We start from the raw sequence: 15,018 nt of genomic DNA, 5'->3' as shown, positions 1-15,018 counted from the left end.
TAGCAAGTCTAACAGTTTATCCTGACAGGAGCGCCAGGTTCTGCCAAGGCCCTTCTTTGGATCTTTGGCGAATTTTTTAAGATAGGAGAGCATCGTAGGATCAATCTCTGGAGCGTCCGCTAAATGATCGGCGAGATCCGGGCGAGGACACTCAGACCGAAGGCGAGCCCTGACATCTTTTTCAAAGGGTTGCCGAATGTGTGCTTGAACATATTCCGCTACTGCAGGAGAAGGAAGCCAGGAAGAGGTATGTGGATGATAAATGTCTGAAGGTTCGAAGGTAAGGACCGGAGGATGAGTAGGAGCATCAACATAATGCTCCTTACAAGATTTCTTACGTGGCGGTGGAACATCTTGATCAGAGGGTGAGGAATGAGTACCTTCAGTGTCTGTTAAAATTCCAGAGGATGCAGAAGCGCCCATCGATGGCAAGGAGGTAGACTTATCTGAAGCTAAAGATTTAGCCAATTTCTTAAAATCCGACCTATGCGGATTAGCTGGAGACTTGGACAAACGGGAGGGTGGTAACCAGCCCTGCTGTTTGGCGTATTGTGTCAAATGACGTTTTAGGGGGTTGATAGCACAGGCAAGTGCCTTATTAACTGAGTGTTGTACACCCTGGTCCAATGCTTCCACCAAATCTTGCTCTAGAAAACTAGAGTCATCATCCTCATAAGAATAGTCATCTTCATCAAGGTATTCTTCCATAATGACACAGTACTGTGACAGTAATGCACACAAGATGACAATAAATATATATATGTAATGCCAAAGGCACAATGCAGGGGGAGTGAATAACCCCACAGCAAGCCAGCAGGGCAGGAAAAAACCTGACACTGTATACATTTTTAAATGTGGAGGGAGGGCTTGCTGAAACAAATAATCACTCTAGGCAGAGCCTATGCGTTTTTATACTTTTGATTTGCAAAGGGCGTAGTGGGGCTGTGTCAAAAAACGAGGCTGTGGGCAGCGTTGTGAGGACAACCGTCTAATTATCCAGGTCCGTGTGAAAACACGGAAGAAAAACACACAAAATGGCTGCTGCGCATGCGCGGTAATGGCCGACGCGTTAGAAATGAAAAGAGGAGCTTGCGCGCTTAGCGCGCGACTCCTCCCGCTCCACAAATTGAATAAAGACACGGGTGCTTTTAAAAGCGCCCGGACCTAGGGAGGTGAGCCCACGCTCCTGTTAACCCCCGACCGAGAAGCTCGCGACTAATGGAAAAAATATACAAAGAGCGCAAGCAAGCGCGAGGGTCACAACACTAAGCAGCGCTAAAGTGCATACACAGAAATAAGCAGCGCAACAGTTTCACAAAGCACCATGCCAAAAAATATATATAATAAAGCACTTAACTGGCTGCGGAGCAGCAAAGAAAGGGGATGTACTACCATCTACATGACCTTTTATATCGGGGATTCTATGGTTGGTCACGTGGTACCCTGTGTTCATGGGTACTGTAGTTTCTTTTTTCTAACGTTTCTTCTAATTGGCTGCTGAGCATTTCTAATAAAGAAATGAGAAAGCATAATTGGAGCCTCCTGTCCTGACATAGAATTCAGATGTGTTACACATTTGCATAAATTCAGAATGTTAGCACTCTAGTTGCTCATTAGATCACTGTAGTAAAGCTACTGCTCACCAGGGAAGTCTGCTGCTGGTATTGAAAGTGCATGTTTCAGTCTGCATGTCAGAATTTTTTAATGAAATAGAAGAGGATTTGAGAAGTCACTCAAAATGTGCCCTAATTTTTCTTTCTGCAGCACTAATCATACTTTCTATGGCAAAATGAACCCCCTCATTTGGTTCCTTTTTAATTTAAATGTTTTAAGAGTTACCACTTTATTCCAATCAAGATGGCTTCAGGTGTGCAATACGTTTGTCATAAGTAGGACTGTTAGCGCTCTAGTTGTTCTTTAGAACACTCTGGGAAGCTGCAGTAGAACACAAAGGAATCAACTGACAGTCTCTGCCCTTGTTGGATGTACATGTTTTACTGAGAATGTCAGACTTCATTCTCACATGACTGAGAAAGATAATGTGAATTTACAGAAAATATGCTCTCAGTTTAGCTTTTAGATCACCTTCCAAACCTCTGTGGGAAAAGCATGAGAAAATAGTTTTCTCTCTAACATGATTCATGATATCACAGTAGAAGGCTTTTTCACATGGTAAAATCACCTTAGAACACACCACAATTCCTAAAATGAGTATGGTACCATCAACAAATGATTTATAATGTAACTAAAGTCTTAAAATCTTCTATTAACTGCAATGCTTTTTAATGAGGTGCTATCATGTATATTGGTCCCAAGATGGCTGCCAACACTTCTTGGATGAAGTGTTGACAGCCAATCAGATCTCACGATGAAATGTGTGGTTAGGCTCCGCCCAGATATATATGTGATTTTACTTTTGATTTTCTCAGGAACTACTGAACGGATTTACACCATTTAAGCAAAAGGCACGAGTCTGAACTGAGGACTACCTCTTTGCCAAATTTGGTGTAATTCCTTTCAGCAGTTCGGGCTGTAGCTGTGTCAACAGGTCCTATGAGAAAATACATGGGAAAAATGCATTTTGATGAATCACCGTGAAATTTTCAGGATAGGAGCAGCTCGGAGCTGGCCAAAAGTTTAGAAAATTTCGCGAAGATTCGTCAATCGGTGCCAACGTTATTCCAAATAGAATGTTGCGGATTTCCTATGGAAAGTAGGTCCTAACTATAACTGCCTACTGGCAACTGCCAGTACGTAATATATATATATATATATATATATATATATATGACGTGCTTGCAAACTACTGCGAGTCAACTCTATTCTGATAATACTACCTATATTCCCCTACGCTTTGCTACTGTGATGCAGTTTCTTTTACATTTTCTTCAAAGTTAGACTCTCCAGTGACACTTTCCACCTATGCTGTCTATTGATGATAGTACATCCAGGCATACATCCATTAAAGTAAACGTTTATCCTTCTTTTTTATATATCTCATACTTAGTTGGTTTCACTAACACCCACCCATGCTTCCGCTCCTTCCTTGCTTGCCTTGGCTTTGAGTTTGAACCAAACACCGCTGATTCTTGCTATCTAGCACTATCCACCCATACTGTGTCGCCCACCCAGGCAGGCATTCTCTTTCACCTTCCACCCATCCTTCAACAACCCATGCATCTGATCTGATTACTATCAGCCAGCTATGCATGCTTCCAACAACATATCCTTCTCTGCCAGTCAGACATATTATTTATCTCGCCTGTCCTTTCACCCTTCTTTCCCTCTTTGTTCAACACATCCATCAAGGTCATCTGATCTGAGTTTGTCTTCTCCATAAAACCTTCACAGCTGATTTTGGAGTCAAATAGAAGAGGCCATTGGTTACTCAACTCACGCTGCTAATGCTAAGTAAAGGGTCTCTTCTTCAAACGTTGTATAATGTTCACTACAACTTAATAAGTCACACAATACAGTGAAGTAGTGAACATACTTCTATCTAGTAGTAATGTATGTCAAGATGTAAATGAATATAACTTACCATCGCCGGCCACTGCTGCTGGCTCCCCCCCCTGTCGCTCCTGCAGGTGCCGCCAGTTCTCCTGCCCCCTCCAGAATGGCCGCATCGCCGCTGGCCCTCCCGGCACTGGTGGTTGGTAGTGTGCCTAGAAAAAAAATCACTAATTTTTAGATGTCTGGAAACCTCCCCCTATTTTATTAGTGTTCACTTGGAACATTGAAAAAAAAGTTAATACAACATACATCAGCACTAGAGTAGTAAGTACACTCAGTAGACAGACATAGTAGTGATATGGTTCGTAGGGTCATCTAGTCCTACTCTACACTTTTGAAAGTTAGCCTGAGCCATGTGTAACCCTTTTAAGATTCATCATGTCGACTACAACTCTTTTGGCACATATTTAATTATACCTGCCAGCTTATTGACATGTGCAGTAGACGCCTTTGAGGCCACTTGACTGTTGCGTACAAGTGAAGAGGTTGAAAACCAAGCCAGCGCTGAAGGGAGCAACCTTCGACCCTGCCAGCAGGTAGGTCGCCCCCCCAGCCGCCACACGGTCCTCCTGTGCTCTGCTGCTGCCTGCCAGTACCCGCCGCTGCCAAGTAAGCCCCCTGCACCTGCTGTCCTCTCGCTATTGTTGTGCCCCTGCGACCCGTTTCTTTCTTCTGTACCCCGCTCCTGGTCCCCCGTTTTCTTCATTGTTGTGCCCCTGTGACCCGTTTTTTAATTCTGTACCCTGCTACTGGTCCCCCGTTTTTCTTCATTGTTGTGCCCTGTGACCCACTTTTTCTTCTGTACCCCGCTCCTGGTCCCCCGTTTTTCTTCACTGTTGTGGCCCTGTGACCCGTTTTTTCTTCTGTACTCCTCTCCTGGTCCCCCGTTTTTCTTCATTGTTGTGCCCTGTGACCCGCTTTTTCTTCTGTACCCCGCTCCTGGTCCCCCGTTTTTCTTCACTGTTGTGCCCCTGTGACCCGTTTTTTCTTCTGTACCCCGCTCCCAGGTCCCACGCTCCTGCCCGTGCCCCCCTCTCCCGCTCCCCCGGTCCACCTTCCCGCCGCTGCACCCTACGGCCATGCCCCCCGCTGTCCCATTTGCCACCCCGCTCCTGCCTCCCAGCTGCACCTCCCTCCCACTACCACTTATATGGAGGCCGCGCAGCGGCCGCGCGCAGCGGACGCGCCACTGGCACGCCGAAGGCAAGCCCGTCTGCGCCCGTCCGCGCCTGGACCGCACCTGGTGCCAAGACCCCTGGCCCCCGCTAGAGCCAACCCACCCAACGGAGATACAGCGCCAACACCCTCCACGCTCTCAACACCGGCCAACAGCCAGCCTGCTTCAGAGCCACCCCGAAACGCACCCATGGAGCCTTCACCTGCCACGCTTGCAAGTACACCTGCCTCCGGACCTGCACCACGCCCGCCAGGACATGCGCCAACAACAACCACTCCATCCACAAGCACGCCGTCGAACTTTGGGACCTCCTCGAGACCACAGCGCCGGACGTCGCTTTCCTCATGGAAACCTGGATGAACGCCTCCTCAGCCCCCGACATCGCCATAGTCATCCCGGACGGCTATAATATCACCCAGAGGGACCGCATCAACCAAGCCGGAGACGGCATCACCATCGTCTACAGAAACACCATCCGCATCACGACCAATGACGACACCCTCACCGCCACCGAACTCCTCCACTTCCAGATAAACACCGACCCCAAGACCACCCTCAGAGGTATCCTCATCTACAGACCCCCAGGACCACGCATTCAATTCAGCGAAGCCATCGCAGACTTCATCAGCCCGCTCGCCCTCGCCTCCTCCGACTACATCCTCCTAGGGGACCTCGACTTCCACCTGGAGAACAACAAGGACAACAACACCACCACCCTGCTAGACAACCTCGCCAACCTCGGACTCAAACAACTGGTAACACCCCCACCCACTACGCCGGCCACACGCTGGACCCCATCTTCTCCTCCAGCAACCACATCTCCTTCAGCCACTCCACCGGACTTCACTGGAACGACCACAGCTGCGTCCACTTCAACTTCAGGAAAACCACGACTCACCACCGCCCGCAACAAGCTCCCCGTAGATGCTGGAGCAAGATCACCACCGACCAGCTCACCACCTCCCTGAGCCAAAACCAACCCTCCTACACTACGGACCCCAACGAAGCAGCCCTCAACCTCACACAGTGGATCACCAACTGCACCGACGCCCTTGCACCACTGAAGAACCCTCCAAGCAATCCTGACAGCAAGAAAGCCTCATGGTTCACCGACGATCTCAAAGACTCCAAAAAATCCTGCGTACCCTCGAAGAAACTTGGCGCAACGACCAGTCAACAGGAAACATGACAGCCCTCAAGACCGCCACGCGCAAACACCACCAGCTGATCCACACCACCAAAAGGATAGCATTCAGAGACCGACTGGACAACAACACCCACAACAGCAAGGAACTCTTCAGCATCGTCAAAGAGCTCTCCAACCCCAGCGCCAGCAACAACGACATCACGCCATCGCAAGACCTCTGCGACTCACTCGCCACGTTCTTCCACCGCAAGATCACCGATATACACGACAGCTTCAGCGCTCAGACCACATACCCTTCCACCGAGTCTACGCCCCCCACCACCACCCTTTGCACCTGGAACCCCGCCAGCACGGAAGACAGCACCCACATGAAGAACACCGTCCACTCCGGCTCCCCAGCGGACCCCTGCCCACACCACATCTTCAACAAAGCCGACTCCATCATCGCACCCCAACTCCGGGACATCATTAACAACTCCTTCACATCCGCCACCTTACCGGAGAGCTGGAAGCATGCGGAGATCAGCGCCCTCCTGAAGAAACCCACCGCGGACCCCACAGACCTCAAGAACTTCTGCCCCATCTCGCTCCTCCCCTTCCCAGCAAAAGTCATCGAGAAAACCGTCAACAAACAGCTGACCACCTTCCTCGAGACGAACAACTCCCTCGACCCATCGCAGTCCGGATTTTGAGCGAACCACAGCACCGAGACCGCCCTCATCGCAGCCACCGACGACATCAGGACCCTGCTGGACAACGGTGAAACGGCCACCCTCATCCTCCTCGACCTGTCGGCCGCATTCGACACCGTCTCCCACCGCACCCTGACAACCTGACTCCACCGCGCTGGGGTCCAAGGAAAGGCCCTGGAATGGCTCACCTCCTTCCTCTCCGACAGAACTCAGAGAGTCCGTCTCCCGCCCTTCCGCACAGCGCCCACCAAGATCATCTGCGGCGTACCCCAAGGATCCTCGCTCAGCCCTACCCTCTTCAATGTCTACATGAGCCCCCTCGCAACCATCGCACGCAAACACAACTTCAACATCATCTCCTACGCCGACGACACCCGACTGATCCTCTCCCTCACCAACGACCCCGCCACCGCCAGAGCCAGCTTCCAGGAAGGAATGAAAGACGTCGCAGAATGGATGAAGCTCAGCCGTCTGAAGCTGAACTCAGACAAGACGGAAGTCCTCATCCTCGGACCATCCCCCTCCGCCTGGGATGACTCCTGGTGGCCCCCTGCTCTGGGCACTGCCGCCAAGCCCACGGACCACGCACGCAACCTGGGGTTCATCCTTGACTCCTCCCTCACAATGACCAAGCAAGTCAACGCCGTTACATCTTCCTGCTTCAACACCCTCCGCATGCTCCGAAAGATCTTCCGATGGATCCCCACTGGAACCAGGAAGACGGTCACCCAGGCCCTCGTCACCAGCCGACTGGACTATGGGAATGCCCTCTATGCCGGGACCACCGCCAAACTACAGAAAAAACTCCAGCGCATACAGAACGCATCTGCACGACTCATCCTGGACATTCCCCGACACAGCCACATCTCTGCCCACCTGAGAGACCTGCACTGTCTCCCCGTCAGCAAGAGGATCACCTTCAGACTCATCACCCACGCACACAAGGCTCTCCACAACATGGGCCCCGAATACCTCAAAACTCGCCTCACGTTCTAAACACCTACCCGCCAGCTCCGCTCCACCAGCCTCACCCTCGCCACGGTCCCACGGATTCGCAGAACCACCACCGGAGGAAGATCTTTCTCCTACCTGGCGGCCAAGATGTGGAACTCCCTCCCCACCCACCAACGACTGACCCAGGACCATCTCTCCTTCAGGAGGCACCTCAAGACCTGGCTTTTCAAGCAGTAGCGGCATCCCCCCCCAGCGCTTTGAGACCCTCGCGGGTGAGTAGCGCACTCTATAAATGTTCCTGATTGATTGTTTGATGGAGATTGGTTAGTCCGTATTGCTTAGCTATCACATACATGTTACACTTTTTGCCATGACTGCAAAATGCTTGCATTCACCAGTATACTATCTAACGGCTAAATAGCAGCATTTTTCTCATATAATAGGCGGAAGATTCCCTTCTACAAACCAGAAATATACAGAGCTTATGATGCATGATGTAACCAGTATTTCTACGTTCTACAGTGAGGGGTCTTCCAGAATTCAAAAGATCTTGTCTCTTGTTCTTGTTGTCATGCACTTGTAAATGTTTACTGTTTTAATCTTAGGCTTTTTGCTGGCTTATCGACGATGGCTGTAGTAAATTAAATTTCATATTAACGATGTACAGAGTTTGTTACTTGTTTCAAATAAACCTTTTGAACTTACACATAGACTCTGTGGTATTTGGTGTGGTGGGGTGGACTTACACAAGTGAGTGAGCAAAATGGTGTTATTATGTTCTGGGTTGTCTGTCTCAGTCATCATCAACATTGTGTATCTTCTTCGTGGGGGGGTCAGGAGTGGGATCCTAATGTGAGACACTATACCTAGTCGCTCAGGGGATCGTGTGTTCTTCGGACTGAGGTGTGATCAGTAAGGTCCAACCTCCCATTACCAACATCCTATTTTGTTGTGCGTAGTTCTGTATGTGGCTCTGCAGAATCACTACAACAGTAGTAGTATCATGTACTATTCGATCCAAAATACTAGTCAAATATCTGGTTGGCCATTTTGTTTGTGGGAATTGTCAAAGCCTCAACATTGAGAAGACTAGAAGAGCACAACCCAAAGGACAGGACACAGTGGCTAGAGCTATTGGTCAATCAGAGTTTTATTATTCCAAAGAAAACCTTCAATAAAGAGTGGGCAACTGTGCAAGCTTCGCTACAGGCAGAGTAATAGTAGTAGTAGTAGTAGTAGTAGTACAGAGAGTCATAGCAGAGGCAGTTAGAAGGAACTTAGTTAGAGGCAGGGATAAACAGAATTTGGAAACAGATAGTCAAGGTCAAAGAAGTAAGCTTTTGTAAAAAATAGAATTAGAAAGTGGAACCATAATTTAAAGTTCAGAAAAAAAAGATGCAGTAAAAGTTAGGAAAATATAAATGTCAATATAACCATTGGAGGACTTACTGGGGCCAGCAGCAGGAGCCTCGGTAGAGGAGCGGTCCTCCTGTGGTTCCCCCGCCGACTCTGACCCCGTCTTTTTGCCCCTGGGTGGTGCTGATGATCATGTAAAATATAATAAAGAAAGAGACAAACATTAAGGAGTGCTGTGAAAGAAATAATAATAAATCATTTGGAAAAACAACATTTTAGGAAACAACAATTGCAATAAAATTGACCTATCTAATTAGATGAATCGACTACTGGCTGCTTCCTGCATTCACGGATCATCTACTTATTTATGAACACTCCAGTGTTCGATAATCATTCTGATTACAAATACTAACGAAGCCTAGTAAGTACCACCTGACCTACACCACCTATTCCAGACGGGCTAAATGTTCACTAAGTCTGCATTTCCATTTTTTTCAGCCATCAAATGCATAGATGAGATGGAGGACACATGCATACATTTGTGCATACATACATACAACAAATTGAGGGTTGGTTGCTTGATTCTGATCTAGTTCTGCTACTGACTGACCATCCTAAGCCTACCACTCACTAAACAAAGTACAAAAGGTTCTACGGAGGACTGGGGTAAGAAGCAGCACTCAGTGACAGAGGAGGCGTCATGCAGACCGCATAAAACAATTATTAACTAATACTAACAAACTAAACCTAGTATCCAATATCCAGTTACTCACCAAGCCCAACGACCTCTACACCTAGCAGGTCCAACAGGTCCTGCTCCCGGTCCAGGATGTCACTCCACCGGTGGGCCAGCTGATTATGGGTGCGCCGGACCCCAGAGCACAGGAACACTGCCCGGCGCACCTTCTCCCACCGACGGTGCCACTCCTGGGTAGCGTACCCGGAGCCGGGCCTGCCGCCTGCTGCCAAGGTCAAGGGGAGGTGGCGCTGAATGAAAAAAACAAGGGCGGCCATCTCCGCCTCCCCAAACATTTGCCGGGCCTGTACCCCTGCAGGGCGCATTCTGCCGCAAGGCAGGAGGCCCTTGTCTGCTCCTGCAGGTCCCTTGCCCTTGGCACTAGCTGTGCCCTTGGCCATGGTTCTGTGGTGGGTGGGAGGCAGAAAAGTTAGAAGGGGAAAAAAAAGTTAGGGGGAAAAAGAAAGAAAGAACTTTATAAAAGTAAAAAAAACACAGTAAAAGTTGAAATAAAATGCAAAATATAAACTTAGGGAAAGAGAGAGATAGATGATAACTAAAAAGTCAGAAAAAATGATTTAAATACAAAGGATTACAAAGATAAAGGGAGGATAGAAAAGTAGACCCAGAATCATAGCATAGAGTGAAAAACAAGATGGCCGCACCCATTCGCGACCGCGTGGGTAAGTTTGCGCGATATTTCTCGCGAACATGCACTATTCATCGCGAACAAGTAAAATACGCTCCCGAACACGACAATGCACATCGCGAACACGCTATCCGCGACCCGGAACAGGAAATAAGGCATCGCGAGCGGGCGGGACAATTAAAAAACAAGATGGCCACGCCCATTGGCGACTGCATGGGTAAGATCGCAAGATATTATTCCCCGAGCATGCAAACAGCTACTTGAACACGCTCACCATGCTCCCAAACAAGAAAAAGCCATCGCAAACGGGCGCCCCAAGCAACTACGTAAGCTTGCGAAGCTACGCGTAGCTCGCGTAGTGCAAGTACATCTTCGTGTAGCTTTGCGAACTATGCCCAGGGTTGAAAAAAATGATTAAAAAATCATGCTGAATCGTGAATGTACACAAGAGGACCACATGCTCAAAAAGTCTCCCATATGAAACACAGGAGGACTCACCTACTTAGATGCAAACACAATTAAGGGACTGTTGTAGTTTAAAAATGCCAACTGTGGACACTACAAAAAGTAGGAAAGAAAAATTACTGACTGGAACTGAGACGAGTGCCATTACAGAGTTTGTATAAGATGTTCGACATCACCCAACTAACACCCAAAATGGTGTGTACCTGCTTTCGCCGGAAACGGCTACTCGAGGTCATTTACTTTCTATATTGCAGTTACTGTCTCAACTTCTTAGCAAGTAGCACTGCAAAAAAAGTTAGATTTTTACAGTGTGGCCACATGTGCAATCTACGTCTAACTCAACTTTACTATAGTTGAAAATATGCCAAAAAAACTATGTGGTTACCTTTACTGCAGGTCCTCATTAGAGGATGTTTCCGATATTCACCAGCAACCATAAGCTCCGAGCCCCCGCGGTTCCTCCAATATAGCGAGTGACGTATGCGTCAGAAAGAGTAAGCGCTAGAAATAAAGGACGGACCTGCTAGATTGAATGCAACACGGAAATGGAAAGGAGACTAACAGTGCTGAACAGCTATTGCGCGTTGCATGCAAGTTGTTGGAAATGAAAACACAGGGATCACTAATGGCACATGATTGGTATGCACGGTGTGGTGAGACTGAAAAGTATGGGACAGGAAAAAATAAAAATAAAGCTGGCAAGTGTGGTGCTGTGATACCTAAGAGAGCACTGCATCAAAGGTGTATAGAACGCTTAAAGACAGCGATCACAACAGTACACTAATCGGAAAACGGCTGATCCTATGTACTCAAACCAGGCAACATGAGTGAACGAAAATATGTGTAAAAAATGTGTAAAAAATGTGTGAAAAAATGTGTGAAAAGAAGTAGACGAACCTCCCCCTTATTTTTGATGAAGTACCTTAATATATACTAAAGGGTAATAACTTTCTGCATGTTTTTAAAAAAAGTCAGTATACACTGCAAATATAGAGAAATGACACAAATTTACCACGAGGTTATAATGCACTTAAGAGTATATGGTATGGCCATATCACAGAACACCCATAAGGAAGTATTTCTGAAAGCTTCAGAGGGGCTCAGCTCATGCTTGGGCACCTTCTCACATAAAACCAAGCAATCTGCCTTTGGGATTGTCAAGGCCTGCCATAGGAGTGGCTTATAGGTTTATATGTATCTGTATAGGGTAGTGATATAGGTAGCCTATACCACAGTAAGGGGTGCAAGCACACCCTTACCCAGGCTGCAGTAGCAGACCTGTGGTTTCATTTTGGAGTGCTTTCCAGGGGTGGCATAATATATGCTGCAGCCTATGGTAGGCCTCTGGGGTACCTATGCCCTAGGTACATAGTATACCATATATTAGGGTCTTATAAGGCACTCCAGAATCCAATTAGATATGTACCTAATGTACATGGACATTTTTTACAGAGAAAGCAGATAAACTGGGGCCCTGAATAGCAGGAACCCTGACCGACTAAGTCATAAACCAGCAAAACAGCAGGAAAAAAGTAGGGGCAACCATATAGTCAGATTCCACCTCCCTACAGAAGGCTGATTTACAGAGCATGAATATTGATGAAGATGATGGTTGCATGTTGTGTGTACTGTCAGATATGTGTACATAGCAAAACGTTTTCAAAACAGCTCTGTAAGCAGAAGAGGAGTCTCTCATCAAACACTGTAGAGAGAATGGCGAAAATGGGTGGGGGCCTCCCACTGTTACAATGGGAAATGTTATGAACCAATCAAATGGTTTTCTTTAAGGTCACACGGCAATCATGCAGCGAGCGCGCAAGGAGGCCGCATCTGACGCGATTTTGAGAAAATATTATCATAATATAAGTTTATTACAGTTAGAAATATATACACTTTAAACTTATTTAGATATAGTTTTGAGCCCCCAAAAAAATGAGGGAATGGCTTTCCCAGCATGACACCATACGTCTATGACATAACACAGGGCCTGGCAGCATGCACTCATTGCATACGCAACGTGACCCCATACATATATGACATAAGGTGAGGCTTGGTACTGCGTACCCGTCGCATAACAAAGTAGCAGCTAGCGCGACCACATATGTATATGATGTTACGTGGGACGCGGTGCCACAAACTCGTTGGATATGAAATGCGCATCCTTTACGAGTTTAGCAATATGGCGGATAGGATTCGCGTGCTGATAGAGTTTGGTAGACTACCGGTACGGGACTCTAGTTTTCTCAGAAAAAATAAATTATATTGATTATTTTTTTGAAGATATACAACATTACATAATTTTTAAAGTTAAAAGAAGGTTTATAGAGTTCCAAAATATTATAAAAAAATTAGAAAAAATATAGGTTTTATAAATATTAAAAAATGAAATTAACACTTGAAAACCTTCGAAATTCACCGAAAAAAACATAGGTTTTACAGACGTTATAGTTAGGAATTAGCTTTTAAAAAACCTTAGAAGTTCACTGAAAAAAACATAGGTTTCAGGGACGTTATTGTTAGCTGGACATTTCACTCATAGAAAACCATAGAAATTCCCATGTTATAGTTAGTTAAGCTAGCTATAACTCGCGCCCCCGCAATGCACTGCTGATGACGTCACATATTACATCATTCATGTCATGGTCAGTGACATCACTGATGACATCTCAAATGACATCAATGATGACATCACTGATGACATCATCCACGTGAAAATCTGATGCACCTCATCACACCCTAATATCATAGCTGATAGACCCACTCTAAAATAGAGACTATAATTGTCAAAACCATGAACACACCAATACCAGTTAGTACATATCCACTCAATAGTTCCTAGGTCTACACACACATCCATTCATTCACCAATACATTCACTCATACATACAGTCAGCCATCAATACAGCATTATCATATCCAGTCATATATCTATACAGACACTCACACACCGCCTCTCAATGATAGAATTATTCACACATGTAGTCAGTAATGGAAATAATCAATCACAGTTTTACTTACTCACCTGTATAGTTACGCATATACCACCTCACTTATTTAAACATATACTAACACATACTTCCACTCTAATACAATAACAAATACAAGCACACACTGAAACATACAGTCACTCTCACAATCACACAGTCTCACATATAGTCATTTATACACTCCAACACTAATATATACTACCTTTCACATATGCAGTTACTCGCACATGTACCACTGGGGCATCCATTCACTCACCAATACACCCATACACACACTCACATTACCATATAGCCCTTCACAGATCTAGACTTGAACACATATACCCAGTGAATTATCCACTCACACATCTATGCACAGAGTCACCCCCACCCATCCACACAGACACTCAGGCACCCATACAGAAACTCAGACAACCAATCAATAGCCATATAGATCCTCATTTAACTGCTAACCAACGCATGTAATCGCTTACACACCAACTGACAACCTAAACTGTGTGAATGTCTGTATCAGTCGCTACCATGCATTAAGTAAGACACAATTAATCACTCACTTATACAGTCAGTTACACACCTTATATACCCATTCATTCTTCAATACACCTTGGCATATATATAAAACATATTTATAGAAACACATAGTCACTGGATGATGTCATCAGTGATGTCATCAGTGATGTAATTTGAGATGTCATCAGTGATGTCATCAGTGATGTCACTGACCATGTCATGAATGATGTAATATGTGACATCATCAGAAGTGCATTGCGGGGGTGCGAGTTATAGTTAGCTCAACTAACTATAACAGGGGAATTTCTATGGTTTTCTATGAGTGAAATGTCCAACTAACTATAACGTCCCTGAAACCTATGTTTTTTTCAGTGAATTTCTAAGGTTTTTTAAATGCTAATTCCTAACTATAACGTCTGTAAAACCTATGTTTTTTTCAGTAAATATATATATATATGTATATATATATATATTACCTACTGGCGGTCGCCAGTTGGTAGTTATATTTAGGACCGTGCTTCTATTCAAAAAGCGTTTTTTCTTTTCCCAATAACATTAGAGCCGGTTGACGAATCATCGCGAAATTTTAAAAACTAGTGGGGCGCTCCGGTCAGCTCCTTTCTTAAACGTTTTGGGGTACTTCGGCAAGTGGGGGTGAGAAAAAAAGGGGGGTCCCAAAACGTGTTTTCTCATGTTAATTCCCATAGGATATTTTAGACACAGCTACAGCCCAAACTGCTGAACGGAATTACACCAAATTTGACAAAAAGGTAGCCCTTGTTTCAGAAAGAACGTTTTTTGTTAAATGGTGTAAATCCGTTTTGTAGTTCCT

The sequence above is a fragment of the Triturus cristatus genome, chromosome 5_1 (genome assembly GCF_964204655.1).
Source record: "Triturus cristatus chromosome 5_1, aTriCri1.1, whole genome shotgun sequence".
Classification (NCBI taxonomy): Eukaryota; Metazoa; Chordata; class Amphibia; order Caudata; family Salamandridae; genus Triturus; species Triturus cristatus.
The sequence above is the reverse complement of the archived record's forward strand: the minus strand, read 5'-3'. Positions refer to the sequence as shown.